We start from the raw sequence: 15246 nt of genomic DNA on the forward strand, positions 1-15246 counted from the left end.
ATCGGCATTGTCATTTCCCCTCCAACATCAGTCCCTCAGTTCTGATCCAGTTTCTCGTTTTTAATGAAGGTCCATGATTCTTCCGCCGTTTCGAAGTAGTGATACCTCTCCTGGTGCGTGACCCACAGTCATGCCGGCTGCAACATCCCGAACTTCACCTTCTTCTTGTGTAGCACCTCCTTGGCTCGATTAAAACTCGCCCTCCTTCTCGCCACCTCCGCACTCCAATCCTGGTACACCCGTACCACCGCATTCTCCCATCTACTACTTCGTACCTTTTTGGCCCATCTCAGAACCACCTCTCTGACATTGAAGCGATGAAATCGCACGATCGTCACCCTAGGTCGTTCACCCGCCTTTGGTCTCCTCGCAGGGACTCGATGGGCCCCTTCCACTTCCAAGGGGCCCGAGGGGGCCTCAGCTCCCATTAGCGAGCGTAGCATCATGCTCACGTAAGCCCCGCCGTCCGCTCCTTCCACTCCCTCGGGGAGACCCAGGATCCGAAGGTTCTTTCTCCATGATCTGTTTTCTAGGACTTCAATCCTTTCAATGCACTTTTTGTGGAGCGCCTCGTGCGTCTGCGTTTTGACCGCCAGGCCCAGGATCTCGTCCTCGTTGTCCGTCACCTTCTGCTCCACCACGCGGAGCTCCATCTCCTGGGTCTTTTGTGCCTCCTTAAGCCCCTCAATTGCTTGTAGCATCGGGGCAAGCACCTCCTTCTTAAGCAGCTCCACACACCATCTCAAAAATTCGTCTTGGTCCGTGTGGTAGTATGTATTGGGGGTCATGTGGGACTGGAAGCCCTAATGTCATTGGCTGACAGATCCCGGGTCCTGGTTGGCCGTTGACCTCATGCTCCGCCCTGAAGGCGAAGTATAAGAAGCCGGTGCCTTCCCCCGCAGGCCAGTTTACTATCGGGCTGCTGGGGAACAGACACGCTTAATAAATTGTGGCGCACAAAGATTCCGTGAGACGAATAGAGTGAAGTCGATGAGGCTTTATTAAGCGTGTCTGTTCCCCAGCAGCCCGATAGTAAACTGGCCTGCGGGGGAAGGCACCGGCTTCTTATACTTCGCCTTCAGGGCGGAGCATGAGGTCAACGGCCAACCAGGACCCGGGATCTGTCAGCCAATGACATTAGGGCATCGACTTCACTCTATTCGTCTCACGGAGTCTTTGTGCGCCACAGTCCGGCCCCCATGTCGCCTGGGCTCTCTCCGCCGCCATCTTGCTCCTTTTTCCTTCTGTCCCTGTCCTCGAGGATTCTTCGCGATCTGGCCGCCGCCTCCGATATTTTTCTTTTTCGTTGGGGGGGGGGGGGGGGACTCCCTGTTGTCTCACCCCACACCGGGTTTTGTCCCGAAAAAATTCCCCGTTGGGGCTCTTAAAAGAGCCCGAAGGTCCGTTCGAGCTGGAGCCGCCGAAACGTGCGGCTTAGCTGGTCATCGCCGCAACCGGAAGTCCCCGCTCCTCCCAGATCTAATCTGCGAACATTGGGTTTCCGGTGCCTCTCACACCAAACTCATGTGAGTGGAGGCAGCTGCCGATTTCTATGGGCAGCTGCCTCTGGAAAATGTGCATTCATGAATCCTGATCCAGGCCCATTCCTGCCCCCAGTAGTTGCCGTGTTCAGGGATTCCGGACTTCTGGGGCGCGATTCTCCTAAATGGAGACTAAGTGTTTACGCCGTCGTTAACGACGTCGCGTTTCACAATAGCCAAAACGGGCGCGGGGACAACTGATTCTGTCCCCCACAGGGGGCCAGGACGGCGCTGGAGCGGTTCACGCCGCTCCAGCCTCCCTTCCCGGCACCAAATGGGCGGCGCGCCAACCCACGCAAGCGCGGGGGACTTCTTCAGCGCGCCGGCCCCAACGCAACATGGCGTGGGGGTTCAGGGGCCGGCCGCGCAACAAAGTAGGCCCGGGGGGGGGGGGGTAGAGGCTGGCCCGCCGATCGATGGGCCCTGATCGCAGGCCAGACCCCATCGGAGGCCCCCCCGGGGACGGGCCCCCCTCCCCCCCCCTCCCACAGGCCGCCCCCGACCCTTCACGCAGAGTTCCCGCTGGCAGCGGCCAGGGGTGAACGGCACCGGCGGGACTCTGCCGTTTCCGCCCGGCCGCTCGGCCCATCCGGGCCGGAGAATCGGCGGCCCAGCCGCGGACAGTGGCCCGCGACCGGTGCCGCGGCAAACGCGCCGGCGCAAATGGCGCCGCTTCTCTGCACCTCGGAGAATCGCGCGCCGGCCTCGGGGTGGCGTGCCGCGGTTGCCGCGATTCTCCGGCCCGGCGCGGGGCTCGGAGAATCGCGCCCCTGGTTTCAGGCCTCTTCTGACATTTCCTCAACAAAGGAGGGGCTCTCCGTTTATTCCGGAAATCCAGGCCAATGTCCCTGTGAGTGTTGACTGAATGAATGCTGAATGGAATGCGAGTCCAATTACAGGAGAAGAAGGAAGTGTTTTTGAGGCCTGCAGTACGAGTCACTTCCTGTCAGGAAAACAGTATGCCCACGAAAGGCAGCACTGAATGGGAAACCTAAAGGATATTTGAGAAGTGGAGAGTGAGAAATCATAATCCAAAAACAAGAGGGATATCTATTCTTAGTGCTCAATGTTCAGGTCACAAGCTTCACTTCAACTGATTGAAGTGGAGCTATTTGGGTGCTAAAAGAATGGCTGAAGAGAGCTGAACCAATTCAACATTAGCTTTGAGATCAGAGCACTCTAACAGCTGCAAGGCCACACTGTAAAGTGGTAACCTTGTCTGAAGATAAACTCCAAAATGTCTGTCTTCATCGGCTACATGCTTTCTAGTATTTATAATAGATACATATGGATATCTGTTTGTTAAAGCTTCTTTCGATGGATTTCAATATTTATTTTTGAAACACGTTAGGTAGGAAGAGGATTCAAGAGTTATTGCGGTAAAAAAATCAGGAAGGTGCTCGTGAAATCCAAGCGCAGGTATGATGGAAAAGAACCTCATAAGGTCATGTGTTAAAGGGAGACAATGTGGGGTGGGATGGGCGGGCGGTGGGGAGACAGCGGGGTGGGGTAGTGTGTGGACGAGAACAGAAGGAATTGGATGAAACTGGTTAGCATGTAAATAGAATCATAGAATTCCTACATGTAGAAGGAGGACCTTCGGCCCATTGAGTTTGCACCAACCATCCGAAGGAGGACCCTACCTAGGCCCATGCCCCACCCTATCCCCGTAACCCAGTAAACCCACCTAACCTTTTAGACACTAAGGTGCAATTTAACATGGCCGATCCACCTAAACTGCGCATCTTTGGACTGTGGGAGGAAACCGGAGCACCCGAAGGAAACTCACGTAGACACGGGGAGAACGTGCAAACTCCACACGGTCACCTGAGGCTGGAATGGAACCAGAGTCCCTGGTTCTGTGAGACAGCAGTGCGTGCCACTGTGCTAACTGTATTGTTTAGCTTTTTATAGTTTAATACCATATGAAGTGTCTCATGCAATACTTGAAGTTTAAATTTTTTTTAAGAATACCCAATTAACGTTTTCCAATTAAGGGGCAATTTAGCGTGGCCAATCCACCTACCCTGCACATCTTTGGGTTGTGGGGGCGAAACCCATGCAGACACGGGGAGACTGTGCAAACTCCACATGGACAGTGACCCAGAGCCGAGATCGAACCTGGGACCTCGGCGCCGTGAGGCAGCAGGGCTAACCCACTGCGCCACCGTGCTGCCCTCAATACTTGAAGTTTATCTGAATTTGACGAGCCTGTGACAATGCTTGGTTGTATCCTGGTTTTGTGACTTCTCTTTATGCTGAGTTTAGTAAAATGCGAAACAAGGAAAACTCTGAGACTTTCGCTTAATCCAACTTGGTGAGTAAAGAGTAATGGGGCATAACCTCCAAGTAGCTTTGGAAAGTGAAAGGCCATTGGAATTACAAGAGTTTAAGTGCACTTATCTGCTTTTGAAAACGGTACTGAAAACTCCGATGCCTGGAGCTGTTTGGGGCCTACTTTGGAATGGTTCCTACTGGCTCCGACACAGTCCAGTTGTATCATTTTTAGGGAAGCCACGTCCTTCTTTTTTACTGCACTAGTTGCCGTAAAGCAGCTAAGTTTAAAAAGCCCAATGAAATTGACAGACCACCAAGAAGGTAAGTGTCGGAGACCGCGTGGGTGGGTGGGGGTAAGAGGTCATGGGTGAGCTTGGGGGTTGGGGGGTCGGAGGTCGAGGGAGGAGATCGGAGGTCAGGGGGTTGGGGCTCTGAGGTCGCAGTGAAGAGCTCAAGTGGCGATCGGTCTGGGTTTTTTAAATAGTTGTGCAGAAGTTAGTTGTGCAGTCACTGGAGGTAAGCATGCAGGTACAGCAGGCGGTAAAGAAGGCAAATGGTATGCTGGCCTTCGTTGTGCGAGGATTCGAGTACAGGAGCAAAGATGTCTTGCTGCAGTTATACAGGGCCTTGGTGAGGCCACACCTGGAGTATTGTGTACAGTTTGGTCTCCTTATCTGAGGAAGGATGTTCTTGCTCTAGAGGGAGTGCAGCGAAGGTTTACCAGACTGATTCCTGGGATGGCGAGCCTGACGTATGAGGAGAGATTGAATCGGTTAGGATTGTATTCGCTGGAGTTCAGAAGAATGAGGGAGGATCTCATAGGAACCTGTAAAATTGTAAGAGGACTGGACAGAGTAGATGCAGGAAAGATGTTCCCGATGGTTGGTGTGTTCAGAACCTGGCGTCACAGTCTGGGGATACGGGGTAGACCGCTTAGGACAGGGATGAGGAGTTATTTCTTCACCTAGAGAGGGGTGAGCCTGTGGAATTCTTTACCACAGGAAGTAGCTGAGACTAAACATTGTATGGTTTCATGAAGCAGTTAGACATAGCACTTAGGGTGAAGGGGATCAAAGGATATGGGGGAAAGCAGGATTAGGCTATTGAGTTGGATGATCAGCCATGATGGAGCAGGCTCGAAGGGCTAAAGGGCCTCCTCTTGTTCATATTTTCTGTTCTCTACGTACGAGGTTTTATTTTTCCTAACCTTTTCTGAGTAACTGTTAGCATAACCCTGGCAGAAGCATCTGAAGTTAGCAATTTACATTGCTTTTCCGGATGGTTCCCACTGCAGCGCGGCCCAGGGGAACATTGTGCTTTGGAAGCCCCCATTTCCGACGCTGGGGAACCAGGAGGTTACAGGCCAAAATAACATTGGTCAGCTAGTCCTGGCCTGATCTTGCAGCATTTGAGACTGGACAGATGTGGAACCAGGGCGACTAAGGATCTTATCCTGTTAGGCCCTGAGCGATGAGCTACATCACATCCACATTCACCAGCTGTGCAGCAAGTCACGGGATAAAGAACACGTAAACCTGTGAGTATTAATGAAATTGCAAACAGAAAATAAGACTAATGGTTGTGTGGCATTATGATATGATGGAGGCTGAGGAAACTCTTAGCCCTGTTGCACAGTCCTTGAAGGCTTACAGCGGAATTCTATGCTTCCTGCTGGCCAATTTTGCAGGCAAGGGAGGGGGGGGGGGGAGGGCCTATAAACGTCCCACTGGGCGCCAGCCTGCCCCAACCTATCCACAATCTTATTGGACAGGGGAAGCCTAGACTGGTCCACCCACATGTTCCCAAATTGGGGCTCTTAAGTGGCCAATCCATGACCACTTAAGAGCCACTATCTACCCAGCCTCAATTTTCAGGCTGGTGGGAGGAGTTCAGGGACAAGGGGAAGCCCAGAACCTGACCCAGATCAGGCCTCAGGGGGAAAGATGTGGGGTTTGGGAGGACACCTCCGCCTACGGCCTTCTTTCAACAGCAGGTACACTACCCGCCCCCTATCCTCTCCATGGCCTGGCCCCTGCAGGTGCTCCCTCCCCCCACCCAACCAGCCTCTTCACCCCTCCCCCCCACCAATCTCTCTCTGTCCACCCACTTGGGCCTCACCTCACTTCATTGCTCTGAGACCCCCACACTTCTCTAGTTCCGGACTCCTGGGATTCCGGGCGGAATTCCCGGTTTTCAAGAATAAGTGTGGTTACGGGCGGCTCCGGTACCGCCTTTCCTGCTGGCACTAATGACGGGATTCCACGCCTGATTCTACACCTAGAGCCTCTTTAATTATGCACAGGTGCATTCCCCTCTGAGTCACCTGGCCCATCCGCCCACCCTCAGCTGCTGACAGGTTCCGAAGCTTCTGGCGCCATATTTAAACAGCAAACCAGGATGCTCATATCATTGTCTCCATTCTATCTGTCTTCACCCGGCCGTGTAGGATGCCCAAAACCCAGGGGGAAAAGGCTAGCAGCCTCAAGAAGTTGCCTGTTCCTCAATTCAACCACTCTCCCCGTAAGCCCATCAGCTGCGAGGTGCCCTTTGATCCCCTTGTTTGTGAGATTTACATGAAGCCATGAAGGGTCCAGCTTCCTTCCCCTCCTTGCCCCTCTGCCTGCCATCATGAGTTGTTGTCTTTCACGGCACTCCTTGCACAGCCTTCCTTCTTTATTGCCCCTGTTGTGTTCATCAGAGCACCCCCTCCCCCCTTACCGGACTCACATCGCACTCCACTCCCTGTCGAACTTGGGCCTTTGTTGAGGTGGCTGAATGAATATAGCAGCACAGTGCTGTCCAAATAGACACTGGTATGTGGGACCAGGGAAGGGGCACCCTGCACTCCCCAATCCCAGGTGCAGTACTGATCTGAGACAGTGACATAGGAGGGTCCTTGGGCCCAGCAGCACGGTGCTGTCCATGAAAACCAGCTCAGCATGGAGATGGAGGGCAGGAACCCTGGCAGAGTGGTGTACAGTGTATCAGGAGCAGGGCAGCACTATGGCAGAAAGGCTTTGTTGCACTTACCTCGAAGAATTTTGTGAATGAGGACCACCTTGTATCTGCCACTCTTTATCAATCGGGTTTTAGAACTGATGTCATTTCCTGCTGGCGTGAAGCAAGACTGAAATGCCTGGTAGAATGGCGCTGGGCAGATGTTTTAATCAACATTCATGAGGTGCAAACGACTGCGTGGCAAAATTTGGTTCCAACTCCATCTACAAGTTTGCTGACGATACGACCATAGTGGGCCTTATCTCGAATAAGGACGAGTCAGAATACAGGAGGGAGATTGAGAACCTAGTGGAGTGGTGCAGCGACTACAATCTATCCCTCAATGCCAGCAAAACTAAAGAGCTGGTCATTGACTTTAGAAAGCAAAGTACTGTACACACCCTTGTCAGCATCAACGGGACCTAGGGGTACACATCTCCAAATATCTGTCCTGGTCCACCCATGTCAGCACTACCACCAAAAAAGCACAACAGCGCCTATACTTCCTCAGGAAACTAAGGAAATTCGGCATATCCACGTTTACTCTTACCAACCTTTACAGATGCACCATAGAAAGCATCCTATCCGGCTGCATCACAGCCTGGTATGGCAACTGCTCGGCCCAGGACACCAAGAAACTTCAGAGAGTCGTGAACACAGCCCAGTCCATCACATGAACCTGCCTCCCATCCATTGACTCCATCTACACCTCCCGCTGCCTGGGGAAAGCGGGCAGCATAATCAAAGACCCCTCCCACCCGGCTTACTCACTCTTCCAACTTCTTCCATCGGGCAGGAGATACAGAAGTCCGAGAACACGCACGAACAGACTCAAAAATAGCTTCTTCCCCGCTGTTACCAGACTCCTAAACGACCCTCGTATGGACTGACCTCATTAACACTACACCCTGTATGCTTCACCCGATGCCGGTGTTATGTAGTTACATTGTGTACCTTGTGTTGCCCGATTATGTATTTTCTTTTATTTCCTTTTATTTTCATGTACTTAATGATCTGTTGAGCTGCTCGTAGAAAAATATTTTTCACTGTGTCTTGGTACACGTGACAATAAACAAAATCCAATCCAATGAAGGCAAAGGGCGTTCACGCCACCAGCCAGTGGAAAGACCGACCCACATTAACCCACCATTGAGAGAATTGAAATGTGTTTTTACGCAGGCGGGTTTCCGACGTCTACGCTCCTGCTAGGTTGCCCTTTCCTGCCCGCCACAAAACCTGCTGCAGGCGGAATGGGAGAAATCTGCTCTGGGCACCCCTTGCAGTCCCAGTCCTGTCCACTGCAGCTTCCGGCGCTGTCGGGACTAGAGAGCAGATGGCCGATTTGATTGGCTGATTCCTCCAAAGTGAGGGGCGGAAGTACAATCTCCAGTCAATTAACATTCGGAGTGTTAAATGGCTGCAGGGCAGCCGGTATCGGTGGGAATGAGTTCACCGGTGACTCTTCAGGAGTCAGGTTGGGAAAACCAAAAATCGTAAAAATCCTGGTCCTGTAGTCATCTAGAGAGGAGGTATTTTAAGGGGTAAGAATGTAGCAGCTTGACTGATAACATTAATACAGGCGCTGGAACATAAGGGAAATGCTTTAAGATAGTCTGTGTAACCAAAAACTGGGTCTGTTTGACAACTCAAGTGGGGTTGAGAAAGCTTTGCTTATAAATTGGAAAATATTGGCCGGATTCTCTGTTTCAGCGGCTAAGTGCTGGCCCAAACAGAGAATTTGCGGGCGTTTTACGACCCAAAAACCGGCACTGAACCCTCACTGATTCCAGGACTGGTGAGTGGCTACCAGCGGCGCTGTGTGAAACTCCTGGCACGCGTGCCGAAAATGGCTGGAGAATGGCCGGGTGCCTGGCTGCGCACGGCAACGACCTGCAGCGGTCGCACCGTACAACATATGGCACCGGCTGTGCGTGGACCCGACTTGGGCATCGGAGCCCATTCTCCGCCCGACTGCCGATTACGATATCAGAGTCGGGCGATGGAACCTCCAGCCCTATGTGTCTGACCAATCTGACCTACCAATGTCAAGGGAAGTACTTATTTTTCATTCATTCATAAGATGCGGGTGTTGATGACAAGGTGAGTATTTATCGTCCATCGCTGTCTGTCCTTGAGAAGGTGGTGGGGAGTCACCTCCTTGGCTGCAATCCATGTGGATAAGCTTTCCCAGCAGTTTTAGTCCGACTGAGTGGCTTGCTGCATTATTTCAGAGGACAGTTAAGAGTCAATCCTACTGCTGTGGGTCTAGAATTATACAGCCCAGGTAAGAGTGGCGATCACCCTTTCTGAAAGGGGTTTTTGAAATGACAATCCAGTAGTTTCAAGGTCACCATTACTGGTGTGATATTTCCAGATTTATTTAGCGAACTAAATTAAACACATTAGCTTACTTGATGGGCTTTGAGCTCACATCACCAGACTTTTAATCCATGCTTCCAGATGACTCTCTGTTGCCATACGCTGGTGACGACGCGGTTGTGAGTTTCATTCAGAAACAGGCAGAGGAAATAAATAAGCAACCCACAACAAAGCTCCAAGTTGCTGTGAGGAAGAAATAGTGTTTTCAGCACTTTCTCTTCATTTCAAAAGGGCCAAAGGCCTTTGGATTGAGGGCTTGGCCTCTGAAAGTGTGCGAATGGGCCAAAGTTGGTTGCTGTCCACATAATCCTGAAGGTGAATGGTGATGTTATTAACTGATAGCCGTTTGTTTTAGCAGCAACTGCTGTTGTTTCCTGATTCTGGTTTTGAGTTGATCTGAGGTCATTCACTGGTGGGCTTTTGGCTCCGATCAAGTGCAGGATCAAACCTGAGATCAGGTGCAATGGTTGTCAGCTTCGATCTAGTTTGTCCCTTTTGTGGGGACCATGAATTGGATTCAATTTGAATTGGGTTTTGGAGCAAGGAAGGAGATGGATTAAGGGCTTGCCCCATCCACTCTGCCCATGGAAGCCAGATAAAGACGGCAAATTTCCTCCCCATAGGAATGTTAGTGAGCCAGGTGTTTTTTCCCCCCCCCACAATACTCAACAATGGTTTTGTGGTCTCTATTACCGAGACCAGCTTTTTAATTCCAGATTTATTAACTGATTTTAAGTTCTGCCAGCTGCCATGGCGGGATTCGAACATATGCTCCCCGCAGGGCCTCTGGATTACTAGTCTGGCGACATCACTCCCCTGCCACCGCCCCACCCCGCCTATATTAACCCCAGCATTAATTGACACCAAGTAGCAGCATCAGGAATTGTATTATATAATGATGCATGCTTTGAGGTTGCACGCGTTGAGCTTGAATATGGTCAAGAGAATTATGCCAAGCTGCTTATGCTCAACAAATAAACAAAATGATAGGGGATTTGGTAGGAGATCTGCTACTGAGAAGTCTGAAGTAGGAGCCGAAGCCAATGATATGTGAGTGAAGGACAGAGGTTTGGGCAGAATAACTAGCAAAATGCCACAGCCGGTTTGGCAGGAGTAAGTGGGACAGATATAGTTGGAGCATGATGAGGGAATGAAGAGATAACTAAAAGTATTTTTGGCAAAAATGAACGAGCAAGTGGGTAGCAGCCTCAGGAAGCATCAGAACACAATACTGTTCACTGAAAGGCTAATAAAGTAGCTTCGAAGAATTCAAGGTACAATAAATGAAACACTACGGGCAAGCAATGAGATCAACCAGAGCTAAAACCTTAATAGAGGCATGGCATATAGCTGGTAAGCGGTTTCTGCAATTCACATATATATATATATATAAATAAAAACAATATGATAAGGAAAATAAGTATTTCCTTTCCTTTATCCATGAAGAACACTTAAAGAAGTGACTCACTGGGAATGAGGGCACCAATTGTGCCACACTGTGCCAAACAGGGATGGCATATTTGGTCCAGTAAAATGAAGGTGGGGGACAGGAACATTATTACAGTGATCCTGCCATTACCCTTGCTAACAGCAGATGGAAGCCAGCCCTGGAAAATGTACTAATAGAGTCTATCAGGATGATTGAAGATTCAGAAATAAGCCCCGAAAAACAAATAGTGTGACTACTTTCCATTGTAAAAATCAAAGGGTGCGATTCTCTGGCCTCCCCATGACGTGTTTCTCAGCAGCGTGAACTCTACTGCCGTTGGCTGGTGGTGGGATCGTCAGCGCCCGCCGCTGTCAATGGGATTTCCCATTGAATCCACCCTGCGGTGCCGTGAAACCCGCGGCGGGGTCGCTCCATCGGCAGGACTGGAAGATCCTGTCAGCGTGAACACACCCTTATAGAAATAAGAGAACATTTACAACATAGGATTAATTGATACTTATTGTCACATGTGCCGATGTACAGTGAAAATTATTTTTCTGTGGCCAATGTAACGTGCACAGTACGTACATAGTAGACAAAAGAATAATCGACAGAGTACATTGGCAAATGGTACATCGACAAACAGTGATTGGTTAAGGTGCGGAACAAGGGGCCAAACAAGCAATACATGAGCAAGAATAGTATAGGGCGCCGTGAATAGTGTCTTACAGGGAACAGATCAGTCCGAGGGAGAGCCGTTGAGGAGTCTAGTAGCTGTGGGGAAGAAACTGCTCCTATGTCTGAATGTGCGGGTCTTCAGACTTCTGTATCTTTTGCCTAATGGAATGGTCTGGAAGAGGGCAAAGCCTGGCTGGGGGGTGGGGTCTCTGATAATGCTGTCTGCCTTCCTGAGGCAGCGGGAGGTGTATACAAATCAATATGAGGGTGGCAAGCTTGTGTGATGCGTTGGGCTGAGTTCACCACAGTCTGCAGTTTCTTGCGATCTTGGGCCGAGCAGTTGCCATGCCAAGCTGTGATGCAGATACGGTGCTCTCTATGGTACATTGAGAAGGCCATTCAGCCCATTGTTCTGTGCTGGTTGATGAAGAACCATTGGTCAGTGAGGAGATTAAATCTCCTGCCGGCCAAGTAATGCCTCCAATGTCGCACAGCCTCAACGATAGCCTGGGCCTCTTTTTCGACGGACGAGTGCCGAATTTCAGAGGCATGAAGGGTGCGGGAAAACAATGCCACAGGCCTGCCTGCCTGATTGAGGGTGGCGGCAAGGGCGATGTCCGATGCGTTGCTTTCTACTTGGAAGGGAAGTGTTTAGTCTACAGCGTGCATTCCAGCTTTGGCAATATCAGCTCTGATCCGGCGAAGGCCTGTTGGGCCTCGGCCGTCAGGGGGAAGTGAGTGGACTGTATGAGTGGGCTGGCCTTGTCCGCATAGTTTGGGACCCACTGCGCGTAATATGAGAAGAACCCCAGGCAACGTTTGAGGGCCTTGGGGCAGTGGGGGAGGGGAAGCTCCATGAAGGGGCGCATGCGGTCGGGATCGGGCCCCAGAACTCCGTTCTGGACCACGTAGCCGAGGATGGCTAAGCGGTTTGTGCGGAACACACACTTCTGCTTGTTATACGTGAGGTTGAGGAGAGTGGCGGTGCGGAGAAATTTAGCGAGGTTGGCGTCGTGGTCCTGCTGGTCATGGCCGCAGATGGTCACATTGTCTAGGTACGGAAACGTGGCCCGCAAACCGTACCGGTCGACCATTCGGTCCATCTCCATTTGGAAGACCGAAACCCCGTTGGTGACGCCGAAGGGGACCCTGAGGAAGTGATATAGCCGGCCGTCTGCCTCGAAGGCGGTGTATGGATGGTCCGATTTACGGATGGGGAGCTGGTGGTAAGCGGATTTCAGGTCCACCGTTGAGAAGACCCAGTACTGTTCAATCTGGTTAACCATGTCAGATATGCGTGGGAGGGGGTACGCGTCGAGCTGCGTGTATCTGTTGATGGTCTGGCTGTAGTCCACGACCACTCGGTTTTTCTCCCCAGATTTAACCACTACCACTTGAGCTCTCCAGGGGCTGTTGCTGGCCTCGATGACACCCTCCCGAAGCAACCGCTGGACCTCAGACTTGATGAAGGCCTTATCCTGGGTGCTGTACCGTATGCTCCTGGTTGCAACGGGTTTGCAATCTGGAGTTAGATTGGCAAAGAGGAAAGGAGGATCGACCTTTAGGGTCACGAGGCCGCACAGAGTGAGGGGTGGTGAGGCTCCGCCGAATTTAAGGGTCAGGCTCTGGAGGTTGCACTGGAAGTCCAGGCCGAGGATAAGTGCAACGCAGAGGTTAGGGAGAACGTAGAGGCGAAAGCTGTGGAATTCTATGCCTTGGACCGTGAGCGTGACCGTGCAGTACCCCCGGATCGCTACGCGATAGGATCCGGAGGCCAGGGAGATACTTTGATTGGTAGGGTGTACCGTAAGGGAGCAGCACCTTACTGTATTTGGGTGTACAAAGCTCTCGGTGCTCCCGGAGGCCAGTAGGCAGGAGGTCACATGGCTGTTGACTTTTCGCTGGTGGATGCGTTGGTCAGGTTATGAGGTCGAGACTAGTCGAGTGCCATGGAGGCGAGCCTTGATTGATCATCGGGTAGTGAGGCGGCCGTTGAGTTGAGGTCCTGGAATGCCGTTGATGTCCATGTGCTGCGGGGTGGACAAGATGCTGTCGCCCGGAGATGCTTGGGGTTACAAAATGGCGGTGCCCACGGAACGCACGTTGCGGGGGTGGAGCAAGATGGCGGCGCCCATGAAACGCACGTGTTTCGCGGAGGAGATTTTGGCGGCGCCCATTGGTCGCCCATGTCCTGGGGAGGAGAGGAGGATGGCAGCGCCCATTGTCCGTGACCGGGGGGGGGGGCGACCGAGGCCGCTGAGCGCAGCGAAGTGGCCCTTCTTCCCGCAAGCCTGACAAATGGCAGCGCGGGCCGGGCAGTGTTGGCGGGGGTGTTTTTGCTGGCCGCAAAAGTAGCATCGGAGCCCCCCCGGGGATCGCTGGCTGGAGCGTAGCTCAGGCGTACTGGGTGTGTAGCGCGCCTGCTGGGGCGGCTGCTTGTGGGGCCCATGAAGCATAGGAGGAGTGGGCCGCACGGTTGGGGGTGTAGGACTGGACATTGCGCAGGGCGACCGTCATGGAGAGCGCTAGTGTTTTAATCTCTGCGAGGTCACGCGTGGCCCCTTCTAGGAGCCGCTGCCTGATAATATCAAACCCAATCCCAGTCACAAAAGCGTCCCGCATAAGGAGATCTGTGTGCTCCTTAACTGTAACGTCCTGGCAGTCACAGTCCTGGACTTGTGGGATCAGGGCCCTCCAGAAGTCCTCGATTGACTCACCAGGTAGTTGAGCATGAGTTGTGAGCGCGTGCCTGGCGAAGAGCATGTTCGTCTTCTGTTCATAATGTTCTTTGAGTCGAGTCATGGCATCAGCGTAATTGGGCGCACCCTAGATCAGCGGAAAGACTTTGGAGCTGAGTCTGGAGTACAATATCTGTATCTTCTGAGCCTCTGGAACAGGGGTTGGCGCGGTGTTGATATACGCTTCAAAACAAGCTAGCCAGTGCTGAAAGTCCTTTCTGGCGTCGCTTGAGTGTGGATCCAGCTGCAGGCGATCTGGTTTAATACAGAGGTCCATCTTTTGAATCTGATACTAATAAATTGAGGCACGATCAATTTATCTGGAGACGAAGTTGAATCCAAACTGAGGCTTTAATAGTATCAGATGTGGACTTCCGGTTGCGGCAAGGATGAGCTAGCCGCACGTTTCAGCGGCTCCAGCTCCGACGGACCTTCGGGCTCTTTTAAGAGCCCCAACGGGGACTTTGCCGGCCGAAAAACCCGGTGGGAAGTGCGTGGGAAGGGAGTCCCCCCCCGAACGACGGAGGATAAACCGGCGGCGGCGGCTGCAGCCCGAAGAATCTGCAACCAGAAGGTCAGAGGGAGTGGAACAAAATGGCGGCGGAGGGATCGCAGGTGACATGGGGGCCTGAGCAGGACGAGGTGGTGAGACGGTGCGTGGATCTGCTGAAGAAGGAGGTAATGACCCCGATGTTACAGGCAATTGAGAGGCTTAAAGAGACTTTAAAGACCCAGGAGACGGAACTTCGCGTGGTGGAGCAGAAGGTGTCAGGTATTGAGGACGAGGTCCTGGGCCTGGCGGTTAAGACTCAGACGCACGAGGCACTTCATAAAAAGTGTGTTGACAGGATTGAGGCCCTTGAAAATGGAGCGCGAAGGAAGAACCTTAGGATACTAGGTCTCCCTGAGGGCGTGGAAGGAGTGGACTGTGGAGCATACGCAAGTAAGATGCTGAGCTCACTGATGGGTGCTGAGGCCCCTGCGGGCCCCATGGTGGTGGAATGGGCAAATCGGATCCCGGCGAGAAGACCAAAAGCGGGAGAACTACCGAGGGCGATAATCGTGCGATTCTACCGCCTTAAGGACAGAGAAGAGGTCCTGAGATGGGCTAAAAAGGTGCGGAGTAGCAGATGGGAGAATGCTGTGGTAAGGATATACCAGGACTGGAGTGCGGAGGTGGCGAGAAGGAGGGCGAGCTTTAACCGAG

Source organism: Scyliorhinus torazame, chromosome 9 (assembly GCF_047496885.1).
Source record: "Scyliorhinus torazame isolate Kashiwa2021f chromosome 9, sScyTor2.1, whole genome shotgun sequence".
Classification (NCBI taxonomy): domain Eukaryota; kingdom Metazoa; phylum Chordata; class Chondrichthyes; order Carcharhiniformes; family Scyliorhinidae; genus Scyliorhinus; species Scyliorhinus torazame.